The sequence below is a fragment of the Hevea brasiliensis genome, chromosome 3 (genome assembly GCF_030052815.1).
Source record: "Hevea brasiliensis isolate MT/VB/25A 57/8 chromosome 3, ASM3005281v1, whole genome shotgun sequence".
Lineage (NCBI taxonomy): Eukaryota > Viridiplantae > Streptophyta > Magnoliopsida > Malpighiales > Euphorbiaceae > Hevea > Hevea brasiliensis.
In genome coordinates, this window is record NC_079495.1 from 83,402,070 (window position 1) to 83,417,568 (window position 15,499).

Below are 15,499 nucleotides of genomic sequence, written 5' to 3' on the forward strand. Positions count from 1 at the left end.
GACCTGCCTAGCTCGAGTTATGACCAAATGAACAAACACTGTTCTTTTGGTCAGTTTGTACAGGGCAGCCTGCACGTTTCTAACTTTGGTCAATTTGTTCACTAGGTTTTGGTCACTTTTTGGGCATGCTTCCTAAATGAAAATTGTGTCATTTAGTGTCTATTTTCATCCCCAATTGGTCCCATACAAATTAGACTTGTAAAATTTCATTTTTGGTCCTTCAAAGTTGACTTGGTCATGCTGCCAGCAGGATGACCACACTCCCTCCGAATTTAGCTTTCACTCCAACCATTCCAACACAACTCATTTGGTCATAAATGACCATTCTTCACTTCACAATAGGTCAAAGACACCATTTACTCATTTCTTACATTTTTGGTTCATAAACCCTAAGTCTCAAACCCTAATTCACCAACCTCATGCATTTAACCACATTTAGTGCTTTTAATCCTAACCATTCAACTAAATAAAGTTTCTAAACTCATTTAAATCCATCAAACCATGCAAAACACACTCCCCATCATGCTGGCCAAATTTTAGTTTAGTCCTCTACAAGTGTTTTTATTTCATTTCTTTAGTTTCTAAGCTCATTTCAATAACTAAATATGCATTTGATTAGATAATTGGTAGTTAGAAGACTAACCTTTGCTTGGAGGGTTTCTAGGCTTTCCTTTCTTCAATTTTTCTTCTTCTTTTTACTCTGTAATGTTTCCTCAACATGTAAGGAGAATTTTTTGTGTTGGGACTTTGTGAATTTATGGGATAGAGTAGGGAAATTCAAGCTTCCTTTCCCTTAACAATGGTGGAACAAAGTGAAAGAATGGGGAGAGAGAGGTGAGGCGGCAAGTTTGGGTAAGGAAGATGACTTTATTATTTTTTTTTCTTTTCTTTTATTTAATTTGTCTTATGGAAGACCAAAAAAAAATTCTAATTAATTAAATATATTAATTATTACTTTTATGGCATCATGCATGATGCCATCTCCCTACACTTTTGTCATTTTCTTTCTTTTTTTTTATTAGTTCTTTAATTTAATTCTCGATTCCAAAATTTTCTTTTCCCTGATTTTATTTGTGATTAGGTCGAGTCACTCTGGTCAATTGACCAAATTGCCCTCACGGTTCATCTCGGTTTGCAAATAATTCAATATTTCTTGGCCTCGACCTAATTATTTGACCGGCTTAATGATTCTTTTCGTGATTTTCTCTTTTCCACTATGTTCATAAGGGTCCTAAGGACCGCAGCGTCACATTTTCTAGTTTGAAATTTGTGTTTAAACTGACTTCGCAGTTCTTCCCGAGAAGGTCACCATCGCTGTGACTCTCGGCTTGTTTAACTTCTTATATTCTGTTTTTCTTATTTATACTTAACTAATTGGAAATTACTAATTATTTGTGTTTATGACTTCTCTAGTTGTCTTAAGTGTGGTTATAATCCCCTTAATTGTTCGGACCGACATCGGTCACCGGAACAGTGAAATATACCAGGCTATTCAAATGGGGGTGTTACAATTCTCCCGCCCTTAAAATAAATTTCGTCTCAAAATTTTACCTGGTATCAATCTCTGAACAGCTATGGGTGTTGTCTCCTCATGTCCTCCTCTCATTCCCAAGTAGCCTCCTGGCCCGAATGATGGTTCCACAACACTTTTACCAATGTTATCTGCTTGTTTCGTAGCTGCTTCACCTCTTAAGCCAGAATCTCTTTGGGTTCTTCTTCATATGTGAGGTCTGGATTCACTTTAATTTCCTCTACTAGTAGTACATGAGATGGGTCTAATCGATACCTCCTCAACATAGACACATGGAAGACATTATGTATCTTCTCCAACTCTGGAGGTAGTGCCAACCGATATGCCAAAGGACCCACTCTTTCCAGAACCTCATATGGCCCAATGAAACGAGGACTTAGTTTCCCCTTTCTGTCGTATCTCATAATTCTCTTTCCAAGGAGAAACGTTGAGGAAAACTTTCACCCACTTGCATACTAAATATCTCTTCTTTTCAAATCAATGTAGGACTTCTGCCGGTCTGATGCAGTTTTAAGTTGATCTCTGATCACCTTGATTTTCTCTTCAGTTTGCTGAACAATTTCGGGTTCAATCATCTTTCTTTCACCCATGTCATCCCAACACAATGGGGTTCTACATTTTCTGCCATACAAAGCTTCATATGGAGGCATCCCAATGCTTGATTGGTAGCTGTTGTTGTAAGAAAACTCAATCAAAGGCAAGTGTGTATCCCAACTGCCCTCAAACTCGATCACACAAGCCCGTAGCATGTCCTCCAAGATTTGAATTACTCTCTCAGACTGACCATCTGTCTCTGGGTGGAATGCAAGATCTTGAAGTTCAATCTAGTTCCTAGGGCTCTCTAAAGACTACCCTAATCTAGAAGTGAATCTAGGATCTCATGCGATATAATGGATACCGCACTCCATGAAGCCTCACAATCTCATCGATGTATAACTCGCCAACTGTTTAAACTATAGTCCATTGATCGCGGGAAAATGAGCAGACTTAGTCAGTCTATCGATAATAACCCATACTGCATCATAACTCTTCTGTGTCTTTGGAAGTCCCATCACAAAATCCATTGCTATTCTCTCCCATTTCCATTCTAGCACCGGTAGTGGATGTAACAACCGGTGGGTACTTGATGCTCGCCTTTACTTGGCGACAAGTTAGGCATTTGGAAACAAACTCGCCACATCTCTTTTCATACCTATCCACCAAGAATGCCCTTTAGCCCTTTATACATTTTTAAACCATGGCAAAGGAGACTCATGTGCTTCTTTCAAAATGATCTCGCTCAAATCAACATCATTAGGAACACATATTACGTCTGATATAGCAATAGTATCACATGTTATTGAGAATTCTGGTTTCTTGCCTGCAGGACTTCTTCCAACGACTTACGATACCTTTCATCATTACGAGCACCATTCGATCCGATCAATCAACACCGGTGTACATGCCATGCAACCGCTGCCGCCTCATCATTAATCTCTAAGTGGCATGCAATGATTTTAACTCATGTACCAAAGACAAAGGAGTAACCCGTAGACTTGCCATAGTCTTGCGATTTAGGCATCACCACAACATTAGCTTTCTCGGCCGATAGTCTATCAAACAATCATAGTTTTTTATCAACTCTAACCATCTCCTCTGTCTCAAATTCAACTCTTTCTGGGTGCCCAAATACTTCAAACTCTTATGATCTGTCTAGATGTAGCACTTCTCCCCATACAAATAATATCTCCAGATCTTAAGAGCAAACACAATAGCTGCAAGCTCCAAGTCATGTGTCGGATAATTCCTCTCATGCGGTTTTAGCTGGCATGATGCATAGGCAATGACATTTCGATCTTGCATCAATACACAGCCTAACCCATTGTGAGAAGCATCACTATAAATCGTATATTCTTTACCCTGTAGGTAAAGTCGACTGAGCCTCACAAACATCTTTTCAATTCATCAAAAATTTGCTGGCATTTGTCCGTCAACTGAAATTTCACATCCTTTCTAAGCAGCTTGGTCAATGGAGATGCCAACATGGAGAATCCCTTCACAAATCGACGGTAGTATCTAGCTAACCCTAGAAAACTACGAATCTCTGTGACATTTCTAGGTGGCCTCCAATTAAGGACAGCTTCAATCTTACTTGGATCTACTTTAATACCCTCTACTGATACTATGTGCCCCAAAAATGATATCTCCTTCAGCCAAAATTCACACTTCGACAGTTTGGCATATAGCTGTTTCTCTCTCAAAGTCTGCAGTACAATCCGCAGATGTCTATCATGCTCTTCTGCATTCCTCGAATAGACCAATATATCATCGATAAATACCACAACAAACTGGTCGAGGTATGGTCTGAAGATAGTGTTCATCAGATCCATAAAAGCAGCCGGAGCATTAGTTAACTCGAATGGCATGACCAAGAACTCATAATGGCCATAGCGGTTCTCAAGGCGCTTTAGGAATACTCGCTCTTGTACTTTTAGTGATAATAACCTCGATCTCAGTCAATTTTGGAGAACACGCTTGCACCTCTCAACTGATCAAATAAGTCATCAATGCGGGGAAATGGGTATCTATTCTTTATTGTCACCTTATTCAACTACCGATAGTCAATGCATAACCGGAGAGTGCCATCCTTCTTCTTAACAAACAACACTGGTGCTCCCCAAGGTGACACACTAGGGTGGATAAAGCCCTTGTCAAGCAACTCTTGCAACTGTACTTTCAATTCTTTTAGTTCATTGGTGCCATTCGTATGGCGTTATGGAGATTGGGTCTACACCAGGCATAACATCAATTTCAAACTGCACTTCTCTTTCTGAAGGTAATCCTAGCAATTCATCAGGAAATACATCCGGAAAGTCACATATAGTAGGAATGTCCTTCAGTGCTGGACTCCCCACTAGGGTGTCTATCACATGTGCAAAGTACACCTCACACCCTTTCCTAATCATTTTTACGCCGCAAATGAAATGATGTTTGAAGGCAATAGCCGCTCTCCCCATGTATTACTACATCACCATACTGAGGAAGACCAAAAGTGATTGTCTTCAGTCTACAGTCAATCATCGCATGATGCCTGGCTAACCAATCCATGCCCAAGATAATGTCATAATCTCTGAAGGGCATTTCAATTAAATCAGACAGAAAAGTGTGTCCTTGGATCACCAATGGACAATCCCTATATAATTTATTTACCCTGACCTCCTGGCCTAATGGACTAGTTACTAGCACATCATAGTCTATTGGTACACACTGAATAGCAGTAGAACACATCACACTATCACTAACATACGAATGTGTGGAGCCGGATCAAATAACACATGTACATCTTGGTCAAGGATGGAAAAATTACTACCTACAACGCGTCGATATTTCAGCCTCCTCCCTCGATGCATGGTATACACTCGATCGTGCGCCACTGAGTGCGCTAGTTAACGGTGCTTTGACTTTCGTGAGTGTTACGGGACCCCTACCTCTGCCTCTACCTCTAGCAGCTAACTGTGACCCTCTAGGTGCAGAGACTTGGACTGATCCTTCAGATGTAGCAGAAGGTCCAGACCTGTAACACCCTCCCGGTAACCATTCCGTACATTCTACTGTTCCGGTGACCAGTGTCGGTCCGGACAGCTAGAACGTCCGGAAAAATATTCAAATCAAAGTGAGAGACCATAATTAACTCAAATATTAATAAGAAAAATTTAGTAAAAATTTTAGAAATAAAATACAACCAAGCAAAACGAGCCGGTGCCCAAGCGATGGGTAGCAGGAGGAAGTTGCTTCATAACGAGGAGCCCTAGACCCGGGAAAAATTATAAAATAATTTTGGGACTCAGAAGGGTCATTGAGGTTCCTATGGCATTAGAATGCCAAGAAAATATTTAGAAAAATTTTTCAATCAGACAAAGAAATTTTGACCGTTAAGCCAAGCGGAGGGCATTTTGGTCATTTCGCCTTCAGAGGTGATTTTTGGCCGACTTGTCCAGTTGAGTAAATAATTAATATGACATAAAATATGAATAAATATTACTAGAAATTAAATTGAAATTGAGTAGTGATGAAAGGAAAAGAAAAATCAAAGAAAAGCTTATTTATGACATCTTGATGATGTCATTTATAAATTGTGACCAATCACAATTAAGCAACCCTTTGACTAACAAATAAAAGAGACTAAATAAGACCAAAATAACAAAATTTCAGCAGCCATCTTCCTCACCCAAAAACGTTACATTCTCTCCCAAAACCCTATTCTTCCATGGGAGCTTAATGGAAGCTTGAGACAACCCACCAAATCACCATAAAACCTTTAGTCATCTTCACAAAAATTTGCCCTAGCACCTTGCTAAAGCTTTTGGCAGCCAAGAAGAAGAAAGAAAGTGAAGCTTTCTCAAGCTTGGATTGGCATACAACAAGGTTAGTGCACTATATACCTAAAACTCCTTAATTTCATGAATGAGCACTTGAATTTAGTAAGAAAATGTCATTTAAATGAACAAAATTCATGTGTGTGTGTACATGAATTTTGGCTGCCCTAGTGGAGAAATAGTAAGGAGTGTTTTTGATGAGCTTGAAGTGAACTAGAATTATGTTGAAAGTTTATAAACATAAGAATAATAATTTGGTATGCTAACTAAGGCATTATGTAGGAAACATAATGTGAAGCTAGGGTTTTGGAGAGTGAAATTTGGTTTTGGCTTATGAAGTGGTAAGTGAACATTATAAGGGTCAATTAGTGACCATTTTAGGTATGTTGACCATAATTAGAACCTAAAAATAGAATGGCAAAGTGAAAGTAAAATCTGCCCTATGGACAGCAGCATAGGGACTGAAATTTCAGTCCCTTTGCACTGCCATAACTTGGGCAGTGGTAGTCCAATTGAAGTTTGGCCAATTGGACATGAAACTAGGCTTATAATGGCACATTTTTGCTGAAGAAACCATGCCCAAAAGACCAAAGCAAAAGGGTCAAAACCCAGCTCCAATCCGGATTCCCTGCACTGAATTCTGCAGAATTTGACCAAATGAACAGTAACTGTTCATTTGGCCATAAGTCACTGTATATTTGGTCAATTGGTCTGAAATTTTTACAGCAATAAGTTAAGACATAGACAAACAACTTTCATGAAGGAACCTACCCCAAATTATGGCCAGAACCCAACCAACCAAGTGACTCAAGTTACTGTTCCTGCACTGTAGATATGGTAAATTTCTGCAGAATGCAATCCGGACAGCTTGGGTTTTTGAGCCATATCTGGAGCTACAAAACTCCAAATGGAGTGATTCAAAAAAGGAAATTCAACTAGACAAAATAAGGAACAACTTTCATGTTTTACATTTCTTCAAATTCCAACAGTAACAGTGTCCAATGGAACAGTGAAGTAAGGGCACCAAAACTGAAATTTTCTGCTAATGTGGGTTGCACTTTGAAATTGCAAAAACACTTAATGCCAACAAGTTTTAAACACCAAATGTGGTATGTTGGGAGTGCCAAAGTTGATGTACACATTTTTATGCTAAAAGTCAACATTTTTGGTTGACCAATGATGAATAGTGACACCAAAAAAGTTGAAATTCACAAATTGAAGAATTTAAAAGTTTCAAATGCCCTAGTATACCTAACAAGATTGGTTTGGATAGTTTGGCATGCCAATAGGGTTCCGTTAGCAGTACTGCACATGGCAAAAATGCCATTCTGTGATTTCATGGCTTTTAGCCATTCGGCTTTGTATTGAGACTTGGCCTTGTGCACGATATTATTTACTGTTAGCTGCTCATTGCACACCAGGAGATACATATGTGACCGATGGTGTGACGGCCCGAGGTACTAGGTACCCAGTGCCAGTTTACCCGTTATCCAGTCCAGTCGTCTAGTGTAGGTTACTTGGGGCAACCAAATGAATAAAAGTGAATAAAGCTAATGATTTAATGAATATACCAAGACCAAACAAAGAAAGCGTACACATTGTATACACATTTATTTTCTTGCTATTTTCTTCTATTATATTATTGCACCACTAAGCATTATTGCTTAGCGCGTTGCTTTTGCCACGCGTAGGTACTGGAGATCCCGATCGTGAGCCCAGTAGACCACAGACTGGGTGAGTCTATCGGCGATTACGCTTTCGATGTCCGTGTCACCTCACTACTGCAGCATCGGTAGGGCACTAGGTGTCATTTTGTCATTTTGATATTTTGTAGATTTGTGTTTTCTCATATGTATTTGAACTCATGTAATATATTTTGATGTATATGTAAATTATGAAAATTGTATTTGTTAATGGAAAAGTAGATGTTTACTTGTGATTTACATGCGAACATCACATGTGAATGATGAATGAAAATGGAAATTGAAATGTGGAAATCATGATATTGAATTTGGTGTTGATAATGGATGTTTGAGAAATATTGTTGAGATGATGAAACAAAAATATTGGAAGTGTTTTTTTACAGGTTCCGAAGAACGGTTTTCTCCATTTTTAGCCGGTACTCCGCCGGATTTTCTTTAAAATTTTCGGAACCTTAAATGAATAATACTTTTGATAAATGGCTTAAACAAATTGTATTTCATAAATTATATGCAAAAAGCATGATATAAATTAATTGAGGAATATTAGAGTGTGCCGGTACACCGTGTGGCATTACTTACTCGGGTATACTGTACACGGGTGAGGGGTGTCACATTTAGTGGTATCAGAGCACGGTTTAGGCGTTTCTGGGCCTAGGTTGAGTCCATACCATGCATTGCATTTGTAAGAGTCGAGGTGACACTAACGCAGATCTGTTTATCTTTCTTATTTTGAATAGGATATGGATCCTTCCTCTCAGAGAGCCGTTGAGGAGGAAGTGGAGAGTCATGCTCCACCTGCAGCAGCTGAGACTGGGGGCATGAGAGAATCTGCTCCACCAGCTCAGGCAGAGCCTGCTCAGCCTCCACAGGCCATGTTCCAACAAATGGCCGACTTCTTTAGACAGATGGCTGGGGTAATGCCAGCACCACCACCACCACCACCAGCTCCACAGCAGAAATCACACTTGGAGAGACTAAGAAAATTTGGGGCAGTGGATTTCTATGGCAAAAGAGAAGATGACTCATTGCGGTGAGAACCGGTTGAGCAGGCAGAGTACTAAAACGGCTCCACTTTGTACTCCAGAGCAAAACCTGGAAGCTGCCATCTCCTTGCTGCAAGATGATGCCTATGAATGGTGGGACACGGTGTCTAGTGAAGTGCAGCCAGAAGCTGTAACTTGGGATTTCTTTCTCTCTGAGTTCAAGAAGAAGTATGTGGGTACTGTATATTTGGAAGAGAGAAGAAGAGAATTTATTAACCTGAGGCAGAGACAATTGTCAGTGGCTGAGTATGAGAAAGAATTCGTCCGATTAAGCCGCTATGGAAGGGAGATAGTCCCAAATGAAGCTGAAAGATGCAAGAGATTTGAAGAGGGACTAAATGATAACATCAAGATCCAGCTCACTGCCTTGGGAATCACCGAATTTACCAAGTTAGTGGAAGCTGCCATAAAGGTTGAAAAAGTGAGAATTAGTGAGTGGACTAGAAGAGAGAGACAGCAGAAGAGGGGACCGGGTCGATCGAGTTCGGCTCTGCATCGGGGAAGAAGTTCAAGGGTCCTCTGCACAAAGTTCGGCTCACCACGGTCGGGGTGGTCTCGGGGCCAGCCACGCTTACCCCTAGGAGAGGTCAGTCCACACCATCAGTGGGCAGCTCTCGAGGATGGGGTTGAGGACCGGCCGGCATCTTCTCGCATGTCCACACCGTCAAAGATGGCATAAGGGGAGTGTTGGAGAGTGGCTGGTGCTTGCTTTAGATGTGGGTCAACAGAGCATCGGTTGAAAAGCCCACGCAGAACTACTACTGATTACTCCAACACAAGCAGCATGCACTGCCTGCACTACGCAGAGGTAGAAAATCTGCAAGTCCGAGGTCAGAGGACCATCACGAGGCTGCATCGAGCGGCAGAGAGGCACGACAGCAGACCACTGCAAGAGCCTATGCTATTAGAGCTCGGAGGAGCAAGATGCCGGATGTCATCAGTGCGTTCTCCCTCTACACTACACTGTGCATGCATTGGTGGATCCAGGATCCACTCACTCATACATCTGCATCAATCTACCGTAGAAAGGGGATCTTTGGTAGGGAGAGTGACCAAGACATTCGTCACTAATCCATTGGGTCACATGTGGTAGTGAACAAAGTATACAAGGGTTGCCGTTGAGGATTGGGGTATGAATTCTTGGCGGACCTAATTGAGTTACCCTTCCATGAGTTTGGCGTGATTTTGGGAATGGACTGGCTATCACGTCATCAGCAATAGTTGATTGCAAATTGAAGAGAATTTCTCTAAAAACTTGAGGGTAATGAGATCACGGTTGTGGGGAAAGGGCGATTTCTTGTCCAATGTCATCTCGACCATCTGTTGCAAGAAGAATGATGAGAAAGTGTGAAGCCTACCTAGCACATGTGGTGGATACTAGGCGTGCTAAGCCAAACCCGAGTGACATACCCACGGTGAGAGACTTCCCAAGTATTTCTGAAGAGTTACAGTTTGCCACGAGAAGGGAAGTTGAATTTGCCATTGAGACACCTGCACAAAGCACCCATTTCCATTGCTCCTTATAGGATGGCACCTACGGAATTGAGGGAGTTGAAAACTCAATTGCAAGAGTTGTTGGATAAGGGTTCATACGCTGATGTGTCACCATGGGGAGCTCGGTCTGTTTGTGAAAAAGAAGGATGGGACTTTGAGGCTTTGTATTGATTCTGGCGGTTGAATAAAGTGGCTGTGAAGAACAAATATCCGTTGCCTAGAATTGATGATCTGTTTGATCGGTTGAAGGAGCGAGTATTTTCTAAGATTGATCTCGGATCGAGTATCATCGGTGAGGGTAAAGGATGTAGATGTGCCCAAAGCGCATTCGGGACCGGTATGGGCATTATGAGTTTCGGTGATGCCCTTTGGCTTAACAAATGCACCAGCATTCATGGACCTTATGAACCGTATCTTCCATCCACACTTAGATCGGTTCGTAGTGGTCTTTATTGATGACATTTTGGTGTATTCCAAGACCAGGGAAGAACATGATGAACATTTGAGGATTGTTCTGCAAACCCTGCGGGAAAAGAAGCTGTATGCTAAGTTGTCCAAGTGTGACTTTTGGCTGAATGAGATTGCATTCCTTGGACACATAGTGTCAGCTGATGGGATTAGGGTGGATCCCAAGAAAATAGAAGCAGTGATGGAATGGAAGCCTCCCAGGAATACAACCGAGGTCAAGCTTCTTGGGGTTAGTGGGTATTACAGAGATTTGTGAAGGGATTTTCCTAATACCGCTCCAATGACCAAGTTGTTACACAAGAATGTCAGATTTGACTGGAATGACAAGTGTCAGACCAGTTTTGAGAAGTTGAAGGCTATGTTGACAGAGGCACCAGTGTTAACACAACCAGTGTCAGGAAAGGACTTTGTGGTCTACAGTGATGCCTCTCATAATGGGTTGGGGTGTGTATTGATGCAAGAGGGGAAAGTGATTGCCTATGCTTCCAGACAGCTAAGGCCACATGAACAAAATTACCCTACCCATGACTTAGAGCTTGCAGCAATTATCTTACTTGAAGATATGGAGGCATTACTTGTATGGTGAAAAGTGCTACATTTACACGGACCACAAAAGCTGAAATACTTGCCAACCGGAAGGAGCTCAACCTTGAAGCAGGCGATGGATTGAGTTCTGAAGGATTATATGTGTAATTGACTACCATCACGGGAAGGCAAATGTAGTTCTTGATGCTTTGAGCAGAAAATCCATGACTACGAGATCTTTGAATGCCCGTCTATCCTTGGTTCGAGATGGAGCTATTTTGGCTGAGTTGCAAGTGAGGCCAAACACTCTACAGATTTTAGATGGGCAAAAGGCAGATGAAAAGTTAATGGCTATTATGAGCAAGGTCTCAGAGGGAAAAGCAACTGACTATGTGATGGAAGCAGATGGGTGTCTGTATTACAAAGGAAGACTGTGTGTACCAGATAATGGGGAATTGAAGACCAGTATTCTAAAAGAGGCACACACCAGTGTATATGCTATGCACCCAGGAAGTACAAAGATGTATCATGATCTGAAGCTTCAGTATTGGTGGTCTGGTATGAAGAAAGATATAGCTGACTATGTGACTAAATGCTTGACATGTCAGCAAGTCAAGGCAGAACATCAAGTTCCATCGGGTTTGCTACAGCCTATACGCATACCTGAATGGAAGTGGGATCGGGTCACCATGGATTTTGTAAGTGGTCTGCCTCTCACCCAGAGGAAACATGATGCAACATGGGTAATAGTGGATAGATTGACAAAGTCAGCACACTTTCTGCCAGTTAGGACTGACTACTCATTAGAGAGGTTAGCAGAATTGTATATTAGTGAGATAGTTAGACTGCATGGAATTCCACTTTCCATCATATCTGACCGAGACCCAAGGTTTACATCGAGATTTTGGAAGAAGTTGCATGAATCCTTGGGTACACAACTCCATTTCAGCACAGCTTTCCATCCTCAGACGGATGGGCAATCAGAAAGAGTAATCCAGGTCCTTGAGGATATGCTGAGGAGTTGTGTCATTGAGTTTGAGGGAAGTTGGGATAGATATCTCCCATGGCGAGTCGCATACAACAATAGCTACGAGCTAGCATCCAAATGGCCCCATATGAAGCACTATATGGAAGAAAATGTAGAACTCCAGTGTGCTGGACTGAATTGGGTGAAGATAAACTGGTAGGGCCAGACCTGGTGAAACAGACTGAAGAGAAGGTAAAGATAATCAAAGCTAACTTGAAGGTTGCCTCGGATGTGAGAAATCTTATGCCGACGAAGAGAAAAGAAATAGAATATGTGGTTGGCGACATAGTGTTCCTCAAGGTGTAACCGTGGAAGAAAGTGTTGAGGTTTGGAAGGAAGGGGAAGTTGAGCCCTAGGTTCATTGGCCCATATGAAGTCATTGATCGTGTGGGTCCAGTGGCCTATAGGCTAGCTTTACCACAGTGGACAAGATCCATAATGTGTTTCACGTGTCCATGCTCAGAGATATCGCTCAGATCCTTCACATGTCATCTCCAGAGAAGAAATTGAAATACGATCGGATTTGAGATATGAAGAAGAACCTCTACGGATCTGGCTCGGAAGTGAAAGAGTTGAGGAATAAGCGATTCCAGCGGTGAAAGTGCTTTGGAGGCACCACAACAGAAGAGGCAACTTGGGAAAGTGAAGAGACGATGAGGCAACAGTTCCCTCAGCTGTTTGCATCAGGTAAATTTCGAGGACGAAATTTAAATTAGAGGAAGAGTTGTAACACCCTCCCATTAACCATTAGTACATTCTCTTTGCAGGTGATCGGTGTCCTGACACTAGAACGTCGGGAAAAATATTCAAATCAAAGTGAGAGACCATAATTAACTCAAATATTAATAAGAAAAATTTAGTAAAAATTTTAGAAATAAAATACAACCAAGCAAAGCAGCGGTGCCCAAGCGATGGGTAGCAGGAGGGAAGTTGCGGTTCTCATAACGAGAGCCCTAGACCCGGGAAAAATTATAAAATAATTTTGGGACTCCAGAGAAGGGTCATTGAGGTTCCTATGGCATTAGAATGCCAAGAAAATATTTAGAAAAATTTTTCAATCGATGCGACAAATTTTGACCCGTTAAGCCAAGCGGAGGGCATTTTGGTCATTTCGCCTTAGAGGTGATTTTTGGCGACTTGTCCAGTTGAGTAAATAATTAATATGACATAAAATATGAATAAATATTACTAGAAATTAAATTGAAATTGAGTAGTGATGAAAGGAAAAGAAAAATCAAAGAAAAGCTTATTTATGACATCTTGATGATGTCATTTATAAATTGTGACCAATCACAATTAAGCAACCCTTTGACTAACAAATAAAAGAGACTAAATAAGACCAAAATAACAAAATTACAGCAGCCATCTTCCTCACCCAAAACGTTACATTCTCTCCCAAAACCCTATTCTTCCATGGGAGCTTAATGGAAGCTTGAGACAACCCACCAAATCACCATAAAACCTTTAGTCATCTTCACAAAAATTTGCCCTAGCACCCTGCTAAAGCTTTTGGCAGCCAAGAAGAAGAAAGAAAGTGAAGCTTTCTCAAGCTTGGATTGGCATACAACAAGGTTAGTGCACTATATACCTAAAACTCCTTAATTTCATGAATGAGCACTTGAATTTAGTAAGAAAATGTCATTTAAATGAACAAAATTCATGTGTGTGTGTACATGAATTTTGGCTGCCCTAGTGGAGAAATAGTAAGGAGTGTTTTTGATGAGCTTGAAGTGAACTAGAATTATGTTGAAAGTTTATAAACATAAGAATAATAATTTGGTATGCTAACTAAGGCATTATGTAGGAAACATAATGTGAAGCTAGGGTTTTGGAGAGTGAAATTTGGTTTTGGCTTATGAAGTGGTAAGTGAACATTATAAGGGTCAATTAGTGACCATTTTAGGTATGTTGACCATAATTAGAACCTAAAAATAGAATGGCAAAGTGAAAGTAAAATCTGCCCTATGGACAGCAGCATAGGGACTGAAATTTCAGTCCCTTTGCACTGCCATAACTTGGGCAGTGGTAGTCCAATTGAAGTTTGGCCAATTGGACATGAAACTAGGCTTATAATGGCACATTTTTGCTGAAGAAACCATGCCCAAAATACCAAAGCAAAGGGTCAAAACACATCTCCAATCCGGATTCCCTGCACTGAATTCTGCAGAATTTGACCAAATGAACAGTAACTGTTCATTTGGCCATAAGTCACTGTATATTTGGTCAATTGGTCTGAAATTTTTACAGCAATAAGTTAAGACATAGACAAACAACTTTCATGAAGGAACCTACCCCAAATTATGGCCAGAACCCAACCAACCAAGTGACTCAAGTTACTGTTCCTGCACTGTAGATATGGTAAATTTCTGCAGAATGCAATCCGGACAGCTTGGGTTTTTGAGCCATATCTGGAGCTACAAAACTCCAAATGGAGTGATTCAAAAGGAAATTCAACTAGACAAAATAAGGAACAACTTTCATGTTTTACATTTCTTCAAATTCCAACAGTAACAGTGTCCAATGGAACAGTGAAGTAAGGGCACCAAAACTGAAATTTTCTGCTAATGTGGGTTGCACTTTGAAATTGCAAAAACACTTAATGCCAACAAGTTTTAAACACCAAATGTGGTATGTTGGGAGTGCCAAAGTTGATGTACACATTTTTATGCTAAAAGTCAACATTTTTGGTTGACCAATGATGAATAGTGACACCAAAAAAGTTGAAATTCACAAATTGAAGAATTTAAAGTTTCAAATGCCCTAGTATACCTAACAAGATTGGTTTGGATAGTTTGGCATGCCAATAGGGTTCCGTTAGCGATCGCACATGGCAAAAATGCCATGCAGTGATTTCATGGCTTTTAGACATTACGGCTTTGTATTGAGACTTGGCCTTGTGCTCGATATTATTCTGACTGTTAGGCGCATTGCACACTGCCGGAGATACATATGTGACCGATGGTGTGGCGGCCGAGTACTAGGTACCGATGCGGTTACCCGTTATCGATCCGATCGTCTAGTGTAGGTTACTTGGGGCAACCAAATGAATAAAAGTGAATAAAGCTAATGATTTAATGAATATACCAAGACCAAACAAAGAAAGCGTACACATTGTATACACATTTATTTTCTTGCTATTTTCTTCTATTATATTATTGCACCACTAAGCATTATTGCTTAGCGCGTTGCTTTGCCACGCAGCGTAGGTCTGGAGATCCCGATCGTGAGCCAGTAGACCACGGTGGGTGAGTCTATCGGCGATTACGCTCGATGTCCGTGTCACCTCACTACTGCATTGCATCGGTAGGGCACTAGGTGTCATTTTGTCATTTTGATATTTTGTAGCGGTTGTA